The sequence below is a fragment of the Sciurus vulgaris genome, assembly GCF_902686455.1.
Source record: "Sciurus vulgaris genome assembly, chromosome: 10".
Lineage (NCBI taxonomy): Eukaryota > Metazoa > Chordata > Mammalia > Rodentia > Sciuridae > Sciurus > Sciurus vulgaris.
The window spans coordinates 17,257,092-17,280,746 of NC_136470.1; the positions used below are offsets into that span (position 1 = coordinate 17,257,092).

Consider the following 23,655-nt stretch of genomic DNA (forward strand, 5'->3'; position numbering starts at 1 on the left):
ATTAATTGCTTCAGTTCATGGATTCTGAACTCCCTATTCAGTTCAGTTCACCAATTAAAGCAAATATGTTTTATTTACATTATCTCATTCATAACTGAGTAGAGTTTACTGTAGTTAATAGCAAATAACAAGAATGACAGTTACTGTTTTAGATCAGTGGTTTTCAAAGTGTAGTTCCTGGACCAGTGATACTAACATCACCTGTAAAATTGGTAGACACTACCAGGACCTCCCCCCCCCCCCCGCCCCCCAGACCTTCTGTATCAGGCACGAGGGTCCTAGAGTGAGCAATCTGTAGTCTAACAACCTCTCCAGGTGACTTGGATCCATGCTAAAGTTTGGAAAGCACTGTTTTAGACATTTATTTAACTTTAGAGCTCAGTTTTGCAAATTCAAATGCCCTCAAGACCAGGAAAAGTAAACAGATTCTCTCGGAAAGACAATTACATGGTCAGACCAGGGGTTTTCTGGAACTGAGGTCCCAGTTAAAAGGACTCACATTCAAACTTTGTAAATTTCTGTGCTGCTCCAACAAATCACAGCTGAGAGCTGAATTTGACACACTGACCCTTAAGTTTGCAACTCCAGTTGTAAAGGCATGAGCATTTAGTAGCATAATTTTGTGTACATTGAAGACAGACTTGCCACAATTTTCAAGAAAAAAAAATATTTCACTTGAAGCTTGTCCTTTAGAATCCCCCTTCAAAGTTTAGCCCATTGCTCTAAATTTTCATTTGTTAATTTCCAATTGACCCTTGAACTGGTTTCATGGTCTGATGATCAAAAAGACATAGAGAACATGATGCCACTAAAAGGTCAATGACCATGGACATGTGATGTGATTGGTCCTATCAGGAAGGGCTACATAAATGTTAAAGATGAGTGGAGAAGAAAATGCGGAGCTCATGCCCCACTGTCCAGTCAAATCTCTCCTATACAATTTGAGTTCAAGGAAATAATGATGAAGAATTTCAAGATGGCAACAACGGAGTGTAGACCTTTGGAGCACTTATGAAGCCAGCCCAGGTGTAATGATCTCTCCTTTACATCCAACAGGCCCTATTCATCTGTTCTACCTGAGGATTGGTAAAACCTAGGGGAAAGTTGAGGGAAAAGCAAATGAAGTAGAAATATTTTATACTATGGGATATACGATACCACTGGTTAAAATTTGAAGAAAGATTTCAAAAATGAACATGAAATACACATAATATAACTTAATAATTCCAATGACTTGCTTTTAGTCATGTTTATGTACAGACTTGCTTAGGTTAAGATTTTCAGAAGGACAGGAAATTTCCTATTCTTGATTTTTTCTGTGATGTGATTGATATTACCTTATATAACACTGTGTTGAGTAGAGCATTCAGTAACCACGTCTTCCAAATTGATTAATTAAATTTTCAGAAGTTAATACATACTTTTCTCAGACCACATGGATGCTACAGATGTCACTGATGAAGAATCAATACCCCTTCTAAGTGACTTTAATCACTTCCAAAACAACTTTTGGAAAGAAAAAGATGTCAAAGCACTACCTCACATTTAAGCAGAATAAGAACTTACTGCTCATTTAATGAGATTTAGAGAATAGACCCCTTCAGCCTCAATGTGAGACATAGCTCTGCATATTACCGGAAATCACATTTGTTATAGAACCACTAATTGAATCAAGGCATTACCTTATCAACAAATACACCTGACTTTTCCCTCTCAGAGCAAAACACTATTTCGGAATTGTGCAAACCACTAATTTCATGATAGCATCTCATTTCTCTTAGAGCTAAATCCAACTATCTTATGGTGGCTAAAGGCATTTATAAAAGTAGGCTCTTCCATACCTTTTCATCCCACTTCATCATTTCAGGACTTGTGGGTCAATCTCTGGATGTACTTCCTGAATCGGGTCGAGCTTTGTTTGCCCACAATTCTTCCTCCAACTGGTTTTTATTGGTCCTTCAAGTCTAGGCAGTGAAATATTCCAGAGAGGCCTTCTCTGTCCTGCCAGTCTTGTGTTTCCTCTCCACTACATGCACCGAATCCAATAACGCTCCATCTATCATCGCCACGGTTACCTCTTTCAAAGCAACCATCACTATGAGTGATCTTCTTTTGCTTTTATTTGTTTTCTTATTTATCAAGGATATAATCTGCTCTAAAGCAGGGACCTAGTGTCTTGTATATCCCCAGAGCCTTGCTCCCTACAGTACTGTCTAACACAGAGTGGACATTGACTAAGTATTGGTAAGTGTTAAGGGAGGGTTGAGTGCAATACAGAAGATATATTTGAGTCCATTTGAAGGGGAGTTAGTGAAGGGAGATGGGAGAAAGTGCACTTTTGGAAAGAAAAACTGGAATGAGGAGCCTCTATGTCCTGAGGCTATACTGTTAAATGAGGGAGGATCTAGTGAGGACTCCCCTAAAGAAGGACTTGACATAGAAAGAAGGCAGTGGGTAAATGCTAGGACCTTCACAGTAGCATCTGAAAAGAAGTAGCATCTGAAAAGACAATAAAGATGTTTTATCTTCCCCGGGACGTTTCCACGGACTAGTCTGACTAAATTGCAGAAGTACTCATGAGAAGGAATTCACCAAATGCTCTATCATTCTAAGAGTGTTGATAATTGCTTTTAGTTTTGAGAATTTATTCATTAACTGTTGTCTACAAATAACAATTATAAATGTGTTGCTCAACATGAGGCTTTGAAATGTACATGCTTGCTGGAATAGCTAAATGGAGCTAATTTTACATGCTTTATCTCAGATACTTATTTTTTGGGGGGGCAAGAGCACTCAAAATATACTTTGTTGTTCATTTGCGTGAACAGAATACTCTGTCAATAACTATACTCTCCATATTGTACAATACATCTCTTAAACTTATTCCTCCTATCTAAATAACATTTTGTATCCCTCCGCCAATATCTCCTGGTGATTTACTTTCTTCAGAATCTGTGCAAATCGACATGCTATTCTGGAGACTGGAAAATTAAAAATCTAATACATTGATTAAGACGAGCAAAATCTAGTTCAAATGGAAGCTCATAACCCCATAAAGCACTGGGAGTTAGGACTTGAAACTATTTTCCAGAAGAGAGTATTTTATCAGAGTTTTATCTTGAAAGCAAAAGCCATTCTTCCTCTACCTCCTTTATACTCAATTATGACTTTTTTAAAAAGTGCTTTTGAGAAGTTTTCCTTGTTTAGTCACAACTTGGAAGAATTTATTTTTAGTTTTAACCCAAATTAAACAATGTTGAACCATAGCGTATTTTTAAAGTGAGAGGGGGAAGGGAGAAATAATTTTTCCTATTTTAAGAAACTTGAACTCTATTTGCACTCAGAAAAACAAAACCCCCAATAACCTGAACATGCAAACTTCAAAACTTGGCAGAGTGAGACTCTGATGAAGGAAAAATGGAACCAAAGCCAAATTCTAAAAAAAAAAAAAAAAAAAAAAAAAAAAAAGAAGAAGGAAAGAAAACCTGTCTCACACTTTAAAAGTCATCCAGGCTTCAGTAGCATGTCTTGACATGAAAGGGGACACAGTTTCTGCCATTAAAACAAAACAAAACAAAAATGTCTTCATTTGCAATGGTTCAGCGAATGTCACTGCACCCAGAAGACTTGGTTTAGCACGCAGAAGGATGACTGTACAAACAGGACAGGAAAAGTTCTCTAATTAGCTCTTCCATCACCCTTGCTTATGAGCAACAGGGAAATATTTCCACATGTCCTGATCCTAAGGTCTGACTTCAACTACCAAAATCCGGAATGTTCTCTTTATGTTAATTGCCATTTGTACAAACCTACCCCCAATGCCCTTCACTTTATTATTGCAAGATTGGAATTTGTTCCAGAAATCAGGGATTGATTTTCTTCCTCCTCTATGCTTTTAGAGTTGATTTATAAATTAATATTCTGCATATACTACTGAAAGAAGCAGAGGAGTGAAAACAGTCTCTAGTCACATATGGTGAGTTTCCTTCTCAGTGACTGAGGACAGAAGAGGGCACTGCAATTAGCTGAACTAAATCAGATAGTTCTTTTAAAGTACAATCAATAGAAGGGAAAACTTCTCCCTGGTTGATCGAGGACTCACTGATGAATATCTTTAAGCATTTAGGCAATTCATTTTAATAATGACATGATTAAGAACTCAGACTTTAGCATTAAATAAATGAGGGTTTGCATCTCAACACTAGAACTTAAGGCTGTGTGAATTTGAGCAAGTGACTTTAGAAGTCTATGTTTCTTCATCCGAAAACATGAATGATAAAAATTTTTATCTGATGGAATTCTGAAAACTAAAGTTATAAAGTAGTTAAGGTAGGTTTTAGATCCTGCAGAAGAGTAGCACACTGATGACAGTGGCAGTAAATACAGAACTGATGTAGCAACAACCAAGGAAGCAACAGGAGAAACATCACAACACTAATTGTAACTTATCATATGATTACAGGAGAACGTGGATTTTCTTCAGAGTTGCAATGTATCAAAAAATACCACCTATTATTGGCTATTTCAGGGATGTCATTTGATTGATGCAAATTTTACTTTAACAGCCAGTTTAGGGTTTGTGTTTTGTTCTGATCTATTGACCATATCTAGCTGTACCATTGTTGCTTAATTCATGAGGAAGAATTCCATGTGATGTTATGTCAGTAAAATAGATTCTAGGGGGAAAAAAAAGGACGAGTTGGATAAAAATGTATCATCTCCTCAAAGAGATTTAAGTGTGAATGAAACAGTCCCTTCTACCAAGAAACTAATCCTCAGTGTGTAAAAGGCTAGAGAATTACAGAAATAAATATGAAAAGTTGGGGCTGAAGCCTTGTATGCACAATGTCCTGGATTTGATCCCCAGTACTGCAAAAGAAAAGGTAAAAGAAAATCAGAAATTATGAAATCATATAAATCAATCAAAAATCCATACAATATCAGTTTGGTTAAAAGGAAGAAAGTGGACTTAATTGAGAGAGTCCTGAAAAAATTAATGAAGGAGTAGAATTTGGGATATATTTGAAAAGACAACCAGTAAACAGAAATGGTGTGTTGGGAGATGATCTTCATGGGTTTCTCTTGTTTCTGGATGTCTGGCAAGGAAAGGCGCTGGCTTCATCTAGACTATTTTTTCTAGAACATCAGCATGAATAGAGCTTTGGGAGATGAAATGCCTTCCTGTGAAGCAGATGGCAAGTTTGTTTACTTTCCAGTAAAATGAACAACATGTTTCCTTCCAGAGTAATGATCAGGTCGATTTGCTTATAGTCCATCAGACAACATTTGGGTACCTAAACTTGGGGTTTTTTTCAACTATAAAAAAAACCACTTTGTATGCAGCAGCCACATGGACTTCTCTCCCTATCACCTCTCTGGGACTTGCAGTACAAAGAGAAGCCATATAAACAAGAAGTTCATGGTACTTACTATGCCATGAGTAATAACTGGAGCCTCTGATACTCTATTTCTGGAAGTGCACATTGCCCCAAAATAAATCAGCATTTTATGACTTACAGTCTCTTTTGTGCTATAATTATTCTGGTACCAATATCTGAATTAATCAGGATAAGTTAAATAATACTGTAGTAGCAAAACACCACACAATCTAAATGACCTAATACTTCAATAATTTATTTCTTGCTCACAGAAATTTTACTGGTCACAGTGACTATCTAGGACAACATGTCTTCATTTGTTGACCCAGAAATCAAGGCTGCTTCAGTGTTAGGGCACCTCCATGGTAACATGACCCATTATCACAATCCCCAAGGGATTGCTAGAGCTTCGCACAGAGCAATTAAATGGCTTTTCCTGGAAGTAACAATTCCTTCAGTCCCACGTACCAAAAGGAAGAAGGAGACATATACAAGAAATGAGTGAAGAAATGGAAATGGGTAAGTATCATGGCTACTCTCAACCTCCTCAACCTGGATGGGAAATGGATTCCTGCAGCAAGCAGTTGCACTTGAGATGGGGGTAATTCTGTTATCAAAGGACACGATTCTTGTCCTACTGTTTTGATCAAGTAGCATCAGACCCAGCTCCTTTTCCAGGTGATAGCTCTTTCTTTAGCTACTCATCAAAGTCAGGGTTCATCCTATTTTCTTAATTAGTCTTTCGTGGATTGGTAGTTGTATGCTACCTGACTGTTTAATACCTATTAATACATATTTCTTATTGTTTTGGCATTAAATTCCTGTACCTATTTTCTAAGAAAATCAGGAAGCTATGAACCTGAAATAATTTGACATCATATAACTTAACTATAAACAGAGTTCTTATATTATTTAAAAACTAACTGACTTATTGCTTGCTTTTCAACATGTAAAATTACCTCTGATATAAGAACAAATAAGAATTCCATAATTTATCACTTAGTAGAAATTAGTCTAATCTTCAACTTATGTTACATTCTTGATACATTCTAACCATATATCCCTAAATGATTTTAAGTAAGGATAATTAATCAATAACTAAACAGTGATAATTAAATTATAATTTGAAGATATCATTTTATATTAAAGAAATTTAAATTCCTTTAACAATTCATATTTGCTGAAACAATAAATCTACAAGTCAGTGTTACATATTGCAAAATAAATATTTAGGAAAAAATGCATTTTATGATATGCAAACATGAATTTAACTTTAGTAAATATTTTAATTGTGTTTTGAGCTTGAAATCAAAGTTCTCTAGAACTAACCAAAATGGGCCACAGGCATTTCAACTTAAAAAGATCAAAATGTTACCCTGGAAGATTCCAACAAAGGAGACCAGAATAGGAAGAATTAATGAGGATGAAAGAAAAGACAATCTTTGACAGTGTGTCTCCACCAGTTTACCTCGTTGCCTGAGCAATAGCTAGAGGAATCTATCGGATACGCTGACATCTCTTTTTTTCCAAGAAAATAGGAAATAGTAGCAAAGACATTGCTGGCAAAGTTTTTATTTCCCAAGATGTCTAAATCAGACTCTCTTTAACAGTTGGTGCACTTTATTGTCATTCTTTTACAATCCATATTTACTCATTTTGACGCAGGGTCTGTGTCCAAAGTAGCCTTGGGGAAAACTTGAGGGAAAAGCAAACATTCTTTCTGTGCAGCCTGGTAAGTCATTCAGCCAACAATCACAAAACAAGTGTGACAGCTACAAATATCCACACTCCCATAAATGATCTTTGCATTTTCCATTCTTAAAAACCAAGACCAGGGTGACACTGTCCATCACCATCAATGGGGATAATGAGGGTAAAGTGGAAAGATGCTCCTGAAATTCATTGAACCTTATTAATGTTAGTAATTGCCTTGGCAAAACCAAGGAAAGGACAGATGCATTGCCAACCAATTAATTCATTTAGAAGATAAACTAGCATGTAATAAAGGAATGTTTGAGCAAGTTCTGACACAAATCAAGAGAAATTTGGAGGTTGGATATATAACTCTTTGTCTTGCTTCTTTTTGGCATCTCTGTTAGAAATTACAAATAGATTCCCTATTGGATGAATAGTATTGTTTCATTTATCATTATTTTATAGGTTTTCTTTTCAAATGTTTACTGCACTAGACTCTTCATATTCTTCTAGGAATCCTGTCAATCTAAGGACCAGAGGACATGTGCTTTAATTTGAAAACTGCCACAGGCCTGACTACCCTAATCTAATGTTAGCAAAATCCCCATTCAGTTTTATATTTAAGTATGTATTATTTAAAGAAAAGTAAAGTTTACGGCATGTTAACCTGTCTGCCACCATTAGAACAAAGCTAGCTTTCCTTCATTGTCCGTAATTTTAATCGACCATCTCCTCTACTGGGATGTTGGCCTTTCAGAGATTCTTGTAGGCCACTCCCAGCTTCTTTCTGGTCTTTATTTGGATGTGGCTTTATGAGTGAGGTTTTGCTGATGACCCACTTAAGACATATCCACACTTCCCTGCAGCTTTTCTTTCCCTGTTTCCTGGTTTCACTTTTCCCTGCAACTCTCACCATCATGGAATAATTGCTCACTTCTTCATTTGTTTATCATCTACCTCCAAAACCACACCAGAAAGTGAACTCCATGACGTCATGGACTTCGTTCACTGTCTTCATTCCAAATGCTAAAGCAGTGAGTGCATGAATTCAGTATTCGGGAAAAATTTTAGCAAAATGTAAAAGAAACAAAATTACAAGACAACTATGTGGGAGAAAATCTACTCAGCAATTTCTTTTTCTAGGAATGATTTCTCTCCTCCATGTTGCACCCAATGCCTTGCACCCAGGTATCTGGTTTAAGGAATCTTGGATATGCTTGACTTTTCCTGTCACCCTAACTGTAAAGAATTTGTCTAGTCATCATCATCTATCCAAAAAGGAGCAGTCTTCCTCTTCATGATCCCACAACTGGACATGGTTGACTGGTCAAGGGTGGATATTGGTCCTACACTAGTAACAGTGACAAAGACAGGGAGTCTGCCTCCATTTCTGTGGCCAAAGTTCACTTGAGGCTCTAGATATGTCAACTGCCCTGTTTTCTGCAGCAAGCTGGTCAGCTGTGAGAAAGCATAATGAAGCCAAAGACCTAGAAAATACAAAAAATGGTGCATTTTTGCATGAAAGCACAGAATCATCATTTCCTCCGGAGTACCTCAAGCAATAAAAAATAGTTTTCAACAAATTCAGGAAAGAAATAAATTAGCACCTAATTTTTGACCTGAAAAACATTCAAACATTATTTCATCTTTTAATGCTTCCAGCATTGGTTCTTTTAGAGGGAAGAGCAATGTATCTATTTTAACATGGGTGTGATTTTTATTCAAGATCCCCATTAGTCCTAGTTTTAGGTCAAAAGAATTAGGTCTATTCTCAGTGGACATATCAAGACTCTGTATTTTATTATTGTTGAGAAAAGACTTTTGAAAGAGCATCTGATCTAACCAACTGAATGCCAAACGTTGTGAGGCAGATTTCATTTCATAGTGATCAAGTTATTCATGGAATTTTGTTTAATCATACCCTGACTCAATGATGGGAAGAAATAGATTACTTGTTGGGTAACAAGACAACAAAAATTATAAGTAATTCTATAGCCTAATAACCAAGCCCTTGGGTTGAGAACATAACTTATTTTTAATTAGTGAATTTGTAAATCCAAATGCATGGAGAGCTGTTTTTTTTAAAAATCCATAATTTTCTAACATAATAAGGGAAGATGCCTCAGTACAATTTTTTCTTCTTCATAGCTTCTTCAAAACCAATCCAAAAGCTTTAGAACTGTTCCTGTTGTCCAAACAATCTAATTTGTGTTACTTCTGTTGTTACAGCTTTAGCAAGCTAATACACATGATGAATCCATTGCTTAAGGTCTCAGATATCTTTTCTGACTTTCATGTCCATAAATCTCTACAGCTGAAAAACATTCAAGAGACCCCATAGCAAACACATTCCTCTGGCCACTCCCTGCCTCTTCAGTCTTGCCATGACAACCCATTCTTCCTGACCACCATGTTCTAGAATTAACAAACTACTATCCTTTTTTTCATGTTTATCATTGTGCTGCCAAGATATTACATATACTTTTTTCCTCTACTATCTATCACTTATAACCTCTCTCCCAGTCATGTTTCTCCTTTGTCTAATAAATATTTTTTTCATTTTTAAAATTTTTTATTTGTTCTAATTAGTTATGCTTGACAGTAGAATGCGTTTATGCATTTTGATACATCATACATAAATGGAATATATGAATCATAATTTTCTCATTTTTCTGATTATACATGTTATAGGACCACATCGTCATGAAGTCATTTATGTACATAAGGTAATAATGTCTGTTTCATTCTAACAGCCTCCCTACCTCCATACCCCCACCCCTCCCTTCTAATAACATTTTGGTAATTATTTTGTCTCAACTAAAATGATGTTTTCTTGGGAGGTTTCCTTGATGCCTAATGACTGATGTACATATCAATGATCACCATAGCACAAAACATTTATTTTTCTAATAGGAGGATTTACTTACCTATTTACTAACCTTTGGAACTCAAAAGATGATAAGCACTTTGTAGCCAGATATGTCTTTTCTTTACTATTGCATCTCTACAAAATTAGACTAGCAGCACATAACGAATGCTCAAATGCTAAAGCATATGTTTTTATGAATTTCTAACAGACATTTTTAGATCCTGATAATCTGAATTCATTATATTTTAAATATTATCACATTTACAAATTTTGTTGCTGATCAAAACTTTGTACAGTATCTTACTTTTATTTGCCATAGTCAGCCAAACATTGAGTTTATACGCCTAACCCCACTTAATAGATTTATGAGAAAATGGTATAGGTCCTACTTTTTTCATGTTTTATTGCACTTTTAGTACTGTTCTTAGTATATTGTAGGCACTCATAATATTCTTTTATAAGAAAACAAGTTCCCATGTAAAAAAGGAAATTCGTACCCTGATAGTAAGACTCAAATTTCCCGTCCATGAAGTCTATTCTAGATCCACTTTAGCAGAACATAAAATCACACATCAAAGGGATCAAATCTGCTAATAAGATCCCTGCTTACCAAAAACCCTAAAGACTCTTGAAAAAACACAATAGAATCCAAATAATTGACAATCAAATGCCCACTATCTAATTAAATGTAATAACCATTCCAACTAAAGGGCAGTGCTACTCATACAAAGGAGAAAAAGCATCAACATAAATAAATATATAAGGTCTAATAACCACATGTTCTGAATTCTCTATTTGATGCTTCAAAGTACTGGGACCTTGCAGACTCCATAGGGACAGCTCCTCCCTGGGTTAGCTGATGCCTAGGGAGAGAAGAACTTGCCTTCAAGCATACCTTCCATATTCAAACTAGCCAGTCAAAGTCCACATGCAGTCACCTCCTGCATTAGGTTTTCACCAGGCTTTCTCTCTGGGCCTTACTCCTCTGCCCTGATTACCCCAAGACCAGTAAAGACAGCTAGGGTCAACCCTGTGCACCAGCCTACTGCAATTATTCAAAGAAGCCAACGCTATGCCTGTTTCCCAGCAACGTCCTGTAGCAAACGCAATAAAGGTTCCTGCCCTCACTTGCCCCTGCTGCCTCTGCCACTGCAGGCCCTGTCCCTCTGCTAAGGACCTGTGAATACAGCAAGCTATCTTTTCATTTGCAATCATCTCTTCACCAGTTGGCCTTTCTATACTTGAGTAAAAAACCTACAGTTAAAAACCCTGTCAGAGATGATCTCAGTAGCAGTCAAGCATGTCAAAATGTCTTTTAGAACTACATCTAAATACTCCAAAGTTTAAAGGAAAACATGAACATCACGAGAAGAAGAAAAGAGAGGAGAAAAGATCCTTTTTTTAAAAAAATTGAAATAATAATAAAACCTATACAACATGAAATACTGAGAACAGCCAAATAAAAAGAAGAGAGTCTCAGTGGGTTCTAGAACCATATTAAAGTCGAGCATTTTTTTCTAGCTCTCTAAAAGGCCCAGGAGTCACAAAAATAAAGATTTATTGTCCAAAACTCTTCTGAATTTAATGAAAACTATCAACCCACATTTCCAAGAATCTCAGCAAACACCAGCTAGGATAAACAGACGTCTTCTTAAGGGTGTCGGCTACTTATTACATGCTGTAGAGTGACACCGTCTCTTCTCTCCAGGTTTCCAACAACATGCAGCTACGCCCCATGATCAAGAGCTCTGTAATTATTCTTTCCTCCTTCCCTCTGTAAAATAAAATTGGAAAATTTTCAAGCAGTGTTTAAACCCCTCTGTCTTCAGTCTCTCTTACAATTCCAATTTATTCTTGCAACCATTGTGAGTGTAAAGAATGCATATTCATTTGTTCTAGCCATCTGGAAAAACAAAGTGAAGTCTTATTTGTCTGTCTTCTTTCCACCTGCACGTGTTGCACTCTACTTTGTCTTTATTCCCAGGGTACACGCAGATCTACACAGGAGTGACTGGGGAAGCCAATGCCTCTTGGCTGAACATCCCTGGACAAAATCCTTTCAGATACAAGATGTGGCCTCCAGCTTGTAAAAGGCACTCTTTCTGAGTAAGAGTAAACAGATATTCATTCTTCATAATGACATAAAGGCTGCACTAAGCACTTTAAGACATTATTTCATTTATTCCTCACAACCATATGAATGAGAGCTTTTATTTATTTAAAGGTGAGGAAACTGATGTAACTAGTTTGTGGTGGCAGGTTAGAGACTTTGCCAAGTTATCTGACTCTGAATACAATTCTTTCTCATCTTTTTTGGTAAGGTTTTCTTCCCCAGCTTTATTGAGAAATAAAAATTGTATACACTATATTTATGGTGTGTGGTGTGATGTGTGACGTATTTACACTGCAAAATTATTAGCACAACCAAGCTAATAAACATCCATCCCCCAATAAAGTCAACTTTTTTTTTAATGAGTGCATTTTAGATGTACTATCTTAGCAAATTTCAAGTATTTAATACAGTAATGTTAATAAGTACTATGAAATCCCTTACTTCTCCATAATTTACTCACCCTGTCTAACTGAAATTGTGTACCCTCTGACCAACATCTCCCCATCTTCTGTTCCCCTCATCCCTGACAGCCACCATTGTATTCTCTGCTTCTGAGTTCAACATTTTTAGATTTCACATATAGAAGAGATCATGCAGTATTTGTCTCCATGGGCCTGGATTATTTTTCTTAGCATCATGTCCTCTAAGTCCATCCATGTCATCATAAATCACAGAACTTCTTTCTTTTTTATGACTGAATATTATTCCATTGTAGATATACAGACAGAGGACATGTCCACATCATATTTTATCCATCCACAGAACTATCAACAGATACCTAGGGTGATTCCATAATGTGGCTGTTTTGAAAAGGGCAGCACTGAACATGGAATGCAGATATTGCTTCAAGATACTGATTTCATTTCCTTTGAATATTTATAACCAAAAATTCACTCTGCTGGATCAGGTGTTAATTTTATTTTCAGCTTTTTGGGGAACTGCCCATACTTTTTTCCATAAGTGCTATATTCATTTAAATTTCTCCAAAACTATACCAGGGTTCTCTTTGTACCCATCTCTTATTTTATTTTTATCTTTGACTTTTATTTCTGAAATGTCTATTCAGAACTTTTATCCATTTTTAAATCATATAACTTCTTACTATTGAGTTGTTCAAATTATTTATTTTGGATATTAAACTCTTATGAGATGTATGGTTTACAAATATTTTCTCCCGTTTCATAGGTCGTCTCTTCTCTGTTGTTTCCTCTGCTGTGAAGAAGCATTTTACTTTCATGAAATCCATTCATCTATTTTTTTATTGCTTGTGCTTTGAGGGTCATCTCCAAATATTCATGCCTACACCAATGTCAGGACTCTCATTTCCTGTTTTGTTTGCTTGTTTTTCTATTAGTCTTTACATCTGATCTCCTTTTAAAGTCTTTGATGCATTTTGAGTCATTTTTTGTATGTGGTATGAGATAAAGGTCAAATTTCACTTTTCTTCATTCAGTTTTTCTCAACAACATATATTCTGTGAATTTCACAATGTGATCTGTAAAAAATCAATTAACTATAAAGCTTGAATTTACTCCAAGTCTCTCTGTTCTCTTCCTTTGACTATGTGTCCATTTTTAATCCCAGTATCATATTGCTTTGACACTCTAGTTTCCTACTATAATAATAAATCAGGTAGTATGAAGATTCCAGCCTTCTTGTTTTTTGATGAAGATTGTTTTGATAACTCAGGATTTTTTGGTGATCTCATATGAATTTCAGAAACTTTTTTCTATATGTAAAAAATGGCACAGGAAATTTGGTGGCAATCTTACACATCTGTAGATTGCTTAGGGCAGAATGAACATTTGAACAATATTAATTTTTCCAGTTGCTAAATTTTTAAGGTTTGGTCTCCAGACGGTGGTACTTACTGGGAGGTGGTGAAGAGTTTCAGAGACGGGACCTAGTGTGAGCTCTTAGGTCATGAGGCATGCCCTCAAAGGGGACTTTGGGATTCTGGTCTCTTTCCCTCTTTCCTTTCTGGCTATGAAGTGAACATGATTTCTGCATTGCATGCTCTCACCACAATGCACTATGCCACCAGAGACTCAAAGTCACAGGGCCAGGCAGTCATTTGAGCCAAAAACATCCAATTCTCTCTCACTCTCTCATACATATGTATTGCTTCTCTGCTATCTCTATAATATGTATAATTTACCTTTCATTTTTTTTCATACCTTTTCATATGATTTTCTTTTTGTTCTTCTGACTGGGTCATTTCACATTTAACTGTCTTAAAATCTTATTCAAGTCTGCTTTTGAAGATCATTAAATTTTTCAGACATTGTCTCCTTCAGCTCTAGAATTTATGTTTACTTTTTTGTTTCTATTTCCTTATTGAACTTCTTCTATTGTTACAATATTGTTATCCTGATATCAGTATGTTGTCTTCGTTCCTTTGTAGATCAAACGGCTTTGTTGAGATGATTATTTTGAATTTTGTTCAAATTCAAATTTGGATCTCCATTCTGTTTTATGCTTGGTTATTGTATTCCTTTGGTGGAGTCTTGTGTCTCTGATTCTTCATGATTCTTCTGGACTTGCCCTGATGTGTGTGCACTTGAACAAGTTGGCATGTCTTCCAATCCTTACAGACTACCTCTATCATGAGAAACCTTTCACTATTCAAAGGGCATGTTGTTTGGTTGTGCCCACACGGTCAGGATGCTGGACGCCTTGGGTGGACTAGCTGGTTGTTTGAGTTAGAAGGTTAGCAGACCTGGTCCCTGCCTCGTCCAGCGAGTACAATGAAGACTCGGCTCTCAAATGAAGTTTTGAGGTCTTTATTTTTATGGGAGAGCTTCTGAGCCGAGTGCCTGGCTCTTCCTCCTCCTCCACCGCCGTTGTCTTCTTTTTCTTCTCTTGTCGCGCAGCTCTCTCTCTCCTTCTTCTCTTGTCGTGCAGTTTTCTCTCTCCTTCTTTTCTCTTGTGCAGCTGTCACTTCTCTCTTCTTCCTCTCTCGTCGTGCCCCAGCCGCCTCTCCTCTTTTCTCGTCCCGCAGCTGCTGCCTGCCCTCCTTGCCTTGCTTGCTCTGCCTTACTTGCTCTCCCCTGCTTGCTCTCTCCGCCGCGCAAAATACGCAGCTTTATGGGATATAACAGCCAATCACCTTAATGGGTCAGGCGTTTGGCTCATGGAGACTTAATGGTGAGTAGTGAGGACATGTACTGATCACGAGCTAAGCATGGACGTGGAGGAGATCAGTCAGCCAATAGAAAGCACTTGCAGCTGGGCTTCTCGGTGTCATAGGGCGAGGCCAGCCACCACTGTGGGCCCTACAGGGCAGCAGCCTCCAACAGGTCCCTGGTTCTTGAGGGGAGGGGTTGAGAGCTACAACAAACAAGGGCCAGTTGAAAGCCTGGGTATCATGGGGGTTGACTTGGGCTGTGATGGAATTTGAGCCTAAGTTTATGTACTAGCTTGACATCAAGGTATGTCTAATTTGGGTCAAGGAATTTGAGCCAGGTCCTGGGCCCGCAGGGATCAGCTTGATTCTGGTGTTCAGTAGAGTGTGCCTAGTTCTTGGCCAACCAAAGCCCAAGAAGGCTGGCCTTATACTTTAGCAGGACTGGATCTTGAATCTGCAGAAACAACCATGAGGACCAGCCTGGAACCTGGTACCATGTGCATTGCCTGGTACTGGGGTAGGCCTACAGCAACAGGGTCTGGTCTGGTAGTAGAGCACCTTAAAGTCAGGGTCCAGAGTGGCAGGCCTAGATGCTGGGTCCAGGGCTGCAGGTGTAGTTGGTCCCTGGGACTACAGGAGCAGTCCTGGTGCTGAGGGAAGCCTGGAACTGAGGTCTGTGGGCCAGCCTGGTGCTTGGATTCATTTGGGTGAGCAGGGTACTGAGGTTCTCAGCAAATCCAGGTGTTTCATTCACTTCTTCCTCCATACGTGGGCTGTCTCCCGCTCTGCTGTATTGCTGGATTTGGTGGAGAGGTCTGGTGACTACTGTCAAATAGTCTTCCTACCCACTTCAGTGTATCTTATTTTATTTTCTTTCAAGGCTCCACTCACGTGCTGTCATCTCACCTGAACTCCTTAGTTCTCATCAAAGTATTTTCATGTGTGAATAGTTGTTCAAATCAATGCTTCTGCAAAGGGAAGAGTGCTATTATATTATCTTGCTGCTGCCCCTCTTATAAAATCTCTCTCTCCTTTGAACAACTTTTTTCCCAGATTTGTAATCTGCCCAAAGAAGGTTTGACAACCTAGTAGCCAACGGGTCTATGAAGTCAGTCAGCAAAAGGACTAGATGCCTAAAATGGAATCCTTCAGTGAACCTAGTGATATAAAAGCATATCTGGAAGCATGTGCCAGAGAACACGGGTACTACAGAGAGCCAGGACCCCCGGAATGGGTAAGCATTTAATCTCCCCAGCAGGGATGGTAACACAAATGCTCACGGGCAGGACCAAAAACAGAAAAAAAAAAAAAAAAAAAAAAAATGCAAACTCTGCAAAAATGGTATGCCAAGTAGTGAATTTGCAAGTGAGAACAGAAATTTGCATGAATTTCCAAAGTGTGTGGTAAAGGTCAATAACATTTATAACAATTAATCAGAATCCCTGAATAAGGGGTGTCCGATGGATAGCAGAAATGAGACATAAAATAATTTTGAGACTGAAATTTCTTCCCTATCTTCTCTTTCAGAACAACTGCAATCTAAATCCATCTTAACACAGAATACCCACAATCAATTGTCCATAACAATAAAAGACTAGCTTGCCTGGCATCTTCATTGTGTTTTTTTCTTTTTGTACATGGTTTTCACATTTTCATTTATTAATAGTTCTATTATCTGTCAACCCAATGTTTTTGTGGAGGGCAGAATAAAGACTTAAAATAAGAAATGTGGGGGCTGGGGAGATAGCTCAGTCGGTAGAGTGCTTGCCTTGTAAGCACAAGGCCCTGGGTTCGATCTCCAGCACCAAAAAAAAAAAAAAAAAAAAAGAAATGTGCTTCTGATTAAATTTATCTAAAAGTCATCAAAATATTTGGATCAACTCACTGTGCAACAGTCCAGATAAAGAAGAGCTCCCCCAAACTTCTATCTATGACAAGTCCATGGTTCCAATTAGAAAGAGTAACAAACTGAACGAGGACAAGGCAATTTCCTGCAGAAGGTAATTAAAGAATATTATGTTGTGATTATTGACAGGAATAAATAATTTGCAGACAATGTTTTCTTACTGTCCTTTCCTGCCATTATTCAAACTACGTGTGTGTGTGTGTGTATGTATGTGTCAGAATTATCAGAAATTATCAGAACCTTCTGAAATAAAAATCTAGAGAGTTCTTAGGCTTTTTCATAATTCTGTTCATAAGTAGAAAGCCAAAGCAAAGTCAAAGAGATAACAGAAGAATGGACCCTTTTAGCAGACACCGCCTATAAAGAAAATCCAGTAGTTTTCCACTCCAACTCAAATCCTAGTTGATGTAAACAGAATAAAAATTAAAGAGGAAAGATTTAAACTTTTGAAGAATGAACTCCGAACTTAAGGGAAAACAGATTTAAAAGCCAAACTTGTTCGAGACAGTGTTTAAGAAAAAGAAACAAATGGAACACTTACTTTTGCTCTTTTCTGTTAATTTCCCAGAAGCACATATTAATTTGCTCCAAAACAACATAAGCCTTATTCTAAAAATGTAATCTTCAAAACACTTGAACTTTGAAAATAGAGTTTCTGAATCCCCCCAAAATACCACATGATGTTCATAACCAAAAAACAAGAATTACAGCTGTTTTCTAAGAATAATTATGCAATTGCACAACCAAATCTTACATAAATTTCAGCTGTCTGTGCTATCATTTCCCATAAGCCCACAGGTATTACAATACATGCAGGGTTTTTGTTTGTTTTGTTTTGTTTTTGTTGTTTGTTTGTTTGCTGTGAATCTATTTTGAAATTATAACTGGTCTTCCTAATTAAATTAGCAGCAGAGGGAAAACAATATATTGTAACACTAAAAAAAAAAAAATTCAAGGCACTAGTACTGTATCTAACTTGGAACATGTTGTAAAATGAACTTAATGCTGCTATAGACAACATCAGGCTAACAACGTGCTACTGAACAGAAAAGTGCAAGGCCACAACTGTGCTTGTTTAGTAGATCATCCTGTTGTTATCGCCCCATTACAAACATCACTCAGGGAGAGACTCAGAGAGCAGACTTCTCCATCAGCTCTCCTCACCAGGGAAGATGGAAGACCACAGGTGGGAGTTTCAAGTCTTCTGCAGTCATGTCCATTTCCTGTGGTTTGACACTTCTCAAATGAAAACATCATGCTTTACACAATCTATTTCTCATGATTTGCTATTATCCATTTTCAAAAATAATCCAGTGTGCTGACAGCCACATATAGGCAAGATTTCAAAAATAGAGCTATTCTACAAAAGTACTGAAAGGGGAAATAAAGTACAAGTTCTAGCCACTTATTTCAAACCCAGTTGAATACTGAAATCTCATAGAGAGTGGCATTTTTAATTACCTGTATGCCCTGATGCCTATCCTAGAGATTCTGCTTAATTAGTTTTGGGTGAAAATGTCCCCAGGTGATTCTGCTGAAACAGTAGCACATGGAAACTTGAACATGCAAATTGTCAGGCACTTTGCCAGACAGATCAAGTCAGAATCTCTTGCATCAGGCCCACCAACACAATGTGCTTTTAACCAGTCCTCCAGGTGGTTCTTGCACACACCGATATTTGTGGACTATTGCCCTACACATCCCATTGAGCTACACAAACGTGACAAGATGAAATAAAAACAAAAAAGAAGGAAACATCAATATAAGCCATTTTCCCTCAGTTTGACTTTAGCTGACCATGTCTTTAAACCCACTGTTATTGCAGATGGTTTATATAAGTACCTGTGTTTTAGCAGCTGTGAGAGATCTCTGATGTAAAAAGATTTTTTTTTTTTTTCAGGAACTGATGTTTGTTTGATAGAGCGCAGAGATGACCAAAGTCAGTAACAACTTATTTCTTTCACTGTTGCATGAGCTACTGAAAGGACTCAATTGAATGCACACATGACCATCATAGAGCCTTATTAATTTATTTATCATAGTCATGTCTGCTCGTTTGCCTATTGTTTATAGTTGTTTTTGAGTGAGAAGATAAAGTTGAATAGCTATGACAAGGACCATATGGCTCACAATGCCAAATATATTTATTTGGCCCTTTAGAAAAGAAGTTTGCTGATCCCACCAAATCCAACATGCCCAAGAACAAACTATCTAATTACATTTTCTTGTTTTTCCCCCTTAGGAGAAAAGCAAAAGTACTTTGCTAGCAGAGAGTTAATTGGGACAAGATCTGGATTCCAAGAGAATGAGATTAAATTTCCAGAATAAGATCTTAACTATTTATAACAAGCCTGGGTGAATTCTGTTGACCATTTCCTATGCTATTTTAATGATGTGGGTAATTTTAAGTAATGAGGACTGTAGAAGTTGTTGCCCTTTGAGGAAACTGTACCACAGCACCATCAAACTGCATTTATCCTAATATTAGAGAAAACACTGAACTTACAAAGAAGTATAGTAGATTTGATGGATATTGGGTTTCATATTCTGTGATCTGACAAATATTTTTAACAATTTGTTTTCATCAAACAAAGTCTCACAACAAAAAAGGAAAAGAAACTGGTAATAACATTTTAGAAATTGGAAGGTTCATGGGCAAATTCTAGGTGAATCAGTGGATAGCAGAAAGTAGACACCTAAGCTTGGAGGGTCCCTCTGCAAACCAAGCTCCAGATGTTTTGGAAACTAAAGTCCCAAGCAGAAGTTGCTGGTGAGATGGTAACCAGCTAGTATTTTGTTTGAATTTTCTTACCATTTTAGGAGCACATTACTTATGACTCATTATATATATATATATATATATATATATATATAATATATATAAATTATATATATATATATTTTATATATAATTTACACAGGTAAATTATATATATATTTTATATATAATTTACACAGGTAAATTATATATATATATATATAATTTACAAACCTGAGTTTATTACATCAAGAAATACTAATGTGGCTGAAAATTTTACCTACCCATATTTATGACACTTATTTGTAGGCCTATATTTTTACAATTTTTACAGATAATGAACAAATATTTCTAACAACAAACTAAAAAAAAATCACATTCACAGTTCTAGGACTTATTCCTTACAGTGTGATTGTTCAATTATAGTATATATCTTTTAGAGCACACAACTTTAAACTACATTTCAAAATTTTATGGGTACAAAACTGTCTGATTTCACAAAGATTTTGAGCCTCAGGAGGATGCTGGGAAATGCTTCTAGCTTACTGGAGATGCTGAAAAAACAGACCCTTTGATTGTGGATCTTCATCTTCTTATATCAATAGATTTATCTCTTTCACTTTCATGTTTCATGACACAATAAAATATCTAGTGACTTCAGGAGTGTTTTAGTTACCTTTTATCATTACTGTGACAAGATGACACAACAAGATCAAGTTTTAGGAGGAAAAGTTTATTTGAGGCTCACAGTTTTAAAGGTCTCAGTCTGTAGACAGGGAACTCCATTCCTTGGGGTCAGGGGTGAGGTAGGACATTATGGTGGACATGGTAGGACATGGTAGGACATTATGTGGTTCAGGAAAGCAGATCAGGACATTGTACCAGGCAGCAGAGAGAGAGAATCCACTCACCAGGGACAAAATATGTACCCTCAAAATACATCCCCAATGACCACCTCCTCCAGACACATCCTACCTGCTTCAGTTACCATCCAGTTAATCCCTACCAGCAGATTAATGCAATGATTACATAAAGGCTCTCATAACCAAATCATGTCACCTCTAAACTCTCTCATTGTCTCACACATGAGCTTTAGCGGGGATACCTCATATCTAAACAATAACAAGGAGCATCTCAATTTACTTCATCATTTGACTTTCTTCTGTGCCTGGTCTGAGAATATAAATAATAATAATTGCTAGTGAAGATGTAGGGAGAAAGGTAGACTCACACATTAGGGTAAGAATGCAAACTGGTCAGACGTGGAAATTCATATGGAGCTCCCTCAAAAAACAGAGAAAGAGAATCACTGTATCACCCAGTTATTTCATTCACAGAACTAGCATATTATGGTGATACATGCATTCCAATATTTATAGCAGCTCAATTCACAATAACCAAAACAGGGAAACACTCTAGGAGTCTAGCAATAGATGAATGGTTTAAGAAAATGTGTTACATATACACAATGGAGTTCTACTCAACCATAAAGAAGAACAAAATTATGTCATTTCCAATAAAATGGATGGAACTGGAAAACATTATGCTAAGTGAAATGAGCCAGATCCAGAAGGTCAAGGGCCAAATGTTTTCCCTCTTCTATGAAAGCTACAGAGAATTTAAAGAAATTAATACAGAAGAGATCTCAAGAAAACAGAAGGAAGATCAACAGAGGAGAGGCAGAATGTCAAGGGGAAAGGAGGAAGAGAGGAAAAGGGGAAGAATTGACAAAATTATCCTATATGAATGCATTAATAAACCATAATGAATCTCATTTGGATGTATAATTATCATGTACCAATGGAAAAAGTACACACAAGTAAGCAGATAGAAGGAAGACCAGAGTGGAAAAAAAGAGGAACAGATGGAGGGAGGGAGAAAGGGAGGGAAAGGGGAAGTACTGGAGAAAACTATATGACAATTACATGTACATATGAATATGTCACAATGAATCCCACTGTTATGTGTAGTTATAACGCACTAATAAATCATTTTAAAAGAAAATAATCAATAACTATTCACCTTCAGATTTTCTTTTCAGATCATGGGATGATATTACAAATTTCTCATAGATGAGTAATAAGGGAAACATATGTAAAACAAAATAATCAGACAAATTCCAAAAGTTTTCAGAGTTCATATGTTCCTCTTTGTTGGTAGTCAATGTTTTGCATCATTTAAAAATATTTTTAAACATAAAATTGTGAAATTTCTGTGTAGATCTGGAAAACTCAGACTGAATGAGTCAAAAGCCAGAAAAAATGTAATATGAATTTACTGAACTGAGAATAGATCCAATATATTAGTGACAAAAGAAATGAATATTAGATCTGTCATAATTAACTTGGAAAATCATTTAATTGAGAGGAAGTCTAGGCTTCCAGAGGGATACTGCATTCAATATACATTCACTATCTTGAAAAATATCTATGAAATGAGCATTATTTTAATTAGAATAACACCAGCAGTACTAATGAGTTAGAACACAAGATTCCATTGGTTTAATGTAATAGAAATTTATCACTTTTTCATATACTATACTAATGCACATGTTTCTGGGTTTGTGGATATTTACTTTATCTTCTCATTAGTCAATTCTTTTTTGTCCTGTATTTTTTCTTTTTCTGGCAGTACTAAAGATTTGGGAATTGAACCTGGGGCCACATTACCATTGAGCTACATCCCCAGCCCTTCGTAATTTTTATTTATTTACTTTTTTTTCAAGACAGGGTCTTGCATAGTTGCCCAGGCTGGCCTTGAACTTGAAATCCTCCTGCCTTAGCCTCCAGAATGCACCACTGTGCCCAGAAGTCCTACATTTTAATTGTTGGCTTTCCAAATTTTCTTTCATATTAAAATCAGGTGACAGAACAGGGAGGAAAATGCGGAGGGCACACTCTTCCCAGGAGTGACTTCCATTTACCCTGCTCATATTCTATTATTAATAACAAGTCATGTGACCCAACCAAATACAAAGGAGCCTGGAAAGTAAAAATCCCTAGGTAGGAAGTTGCTTCTTTCAAAGGGCCAGAAACTAGTCTTGGGTCAAATCCAGTTTTTGCCTATTTTTGTATGGCCTAAAAGCTAAAAATGTGTTTTAGATTTTATACGGTTGCTATTAAAGTCCCTACATAATGTCCCTCTTTTGCCTTTTGGCCTGCAAAGCATCAAATATTTACTCTTTGGAACTTGACAGAAAAATGTGCTGACTTTTGCCTACGCTATGGGAAAAAAATTTAAGAGACAGAATACAGGAATATCCAGCCTTTTAGTCCCCAAATGTCCATGTGTGAGCTCCTTACCTTTCCTTCTGGGGAAACAACCCTCAGTGTTGTCTGGTATAGTGTCTAGCTCAAAGTCTAGATCTCTATTCTGAAATCCAGACAGGGCTCCTTATGATTTAAAAATAATAAATTACAAGTTCTCATCTCACACTCATTTTTCGGCAGTCCATATTAAAAAAAAAAAATAGACCAGGGGGAGTTACATAAAGCATCATCCATAACATTCTGTAATAGGAGACTCAATAGGTACATACACAGAAATCTTAAAAAATCAGCAGTAGATAGAAGTGGCTTAGGTTTGTGAGTATTTGCATAGACCCTCAATCTGTTTCTGGAGGAATATTCTAGTTTTTCCTTCTTAGTGTCTCCTAGGTCTGCCTCTGGAAGGTTCTTCCTTAAATATTCCCCATGGCCACAGTAGTAGGCATTGAAAGTAATGACCTACTATAGAACTTCATAGATTCTTAAGCTCTTTTCCTTTTCTTGCTATTTTAGGGGTGCAAGTATTATTTAAAAATTCCAGCA

The 23,655-nt window shown here is 36.8% G+C and overlaps 1 long non-coding RNA gene across 2 annotated transcripts; it reads right to left on the minus strand.

Moving 5' to 3' along the window:
* Positions 1 to 6,996: 6,996 nt before the first annotated feature.
* LOC306670558 lies at positions 6,997 to 17,745 on the minus strand. 2 transcript variants are annotated; one of them, XR_013766453.1, is made up of 4 exons: positions 17,630 to 17,745; positions 17,068 to 17,173; positions 11,546 to 11,716; positions 6,997 to 8,560 (listed from the first exon to the last, which is right to left on the minus strand). It is a non-coding gene; the product is annotated as an uncharacterized lncRNA (long non-coding RNA). The 2 variants fall into 2 exon arrangements; XR_013766454.1 differs by lacking the exon at positions 6,997 to 8,560 and having other exon boundaries at positions 11,232 to 11,716.
* Positions 17,746 to 23,655: the final 5,910 nt, after the last annotated feature.